A 1,143-nucleotide genomic window follows, 5' to 3' on the forward strand; every position below is an offset into this window, starting at 1 on the left:
TCCTGGATTACGTTTTGTCAATTCAGTGACTTTCCCCCATCGACAATATACTATCGTTTTGTCAAGTAAGTGGGTATCCCCTCATTGACAAATATCTCTTTGTCCCGTAAATGGGTTAGTTCTCATTGACAAACATCTCAATAACTTTATATTGCGTAAGCGAATAAGCTCTTTTTGACAAGATTCGGAAGAGCTCTCATTCATCAATCGCAGACTCGTACAGAAATAGACTTGTAGACTACGTCAATGAAAGCTTATGTCCAATAACATACGAAGCTTGAGCTGTCCGCTTTGATTCTCTAAGATTTGTTCATGAAACTTGCCTGTCAGATATGTATGTAGCTGTATTTCTGAATTCAGGTAAGTATGAACAAACTTTAGTGTATCATAACAATATCATATTTTGCCTTGCGTTATTTTCTACTGGTTGGTTCAAGTCATATACGCTTGCTGTAGTACTGGGTGGTTGGTTCAAGTCATATACGCTTGCTGTATGACCTCTTCAGATGGCAACCGAGAGGTCTATTGTCTATTATTTTTAAGGACATTTAATCGTTACTCCCTGCAGCCTTCCAGGAGTTTCCGATTTATCTTTTACTGTTGTATGGTAGTGTTATGACGACACAAACGCACCTCTATATTTAGCGTTTTCCTGTTTCGCTTAAATATACCAGTTTGAGAGTTTAATTTCTGCTCACCAAAAAATAACGACATATTTCTTCGTAGAATAGAGTAGCTGGCAACCCAGGCATAACGGTAAGAGACGACGAAAGTAAGCTGCTGTCGCTGTCCTCCAGTCCAACCGACCGCCAGTAGCAGCTCGTTCGCTGTCATGGCGCGGTAGGTTTACGTCTCTCTCTCCTGCGGGATTGACTGACTAACCGTATCTCTGTGCTGGCGGTTACGTCTCTCTCCTGCGGGTTTGACTGACTAACTGTATCTCTGCCCTACAATCACGGACTTTAGCCTAAGATTGAGGGAATTTCTTACATGAATGAATAAACATTGCATCGTTTTGCCTTACTATGTTCAACGAGATATCTCTTACTTCTTTCGGTGCTCGTTACCGCACGGTATAGGACTACGAGTCTACCGCAACATTGCACTATTATATGCTCTCCTGCTTAGGCAAAGCGCAGCCTT

The sequence above is a fragment of the Macrobrachium nipponense genome, chromosome 1 (assembly GCF_015104395.2).
Source record: "Macrobrachium nipponense isolate FS-2020 chromosome 1, ASM1510439v2, whole genome shotgun sequence".
In the NCBI taxonomy this organism is placed as follows: domain Eukaryota; kingdom Metazoa; phylum Arthropoda; class Malacostraca; order Decapoda; family Palaemonidae; genus Macrobrachium; species Macrobrachium nipponense.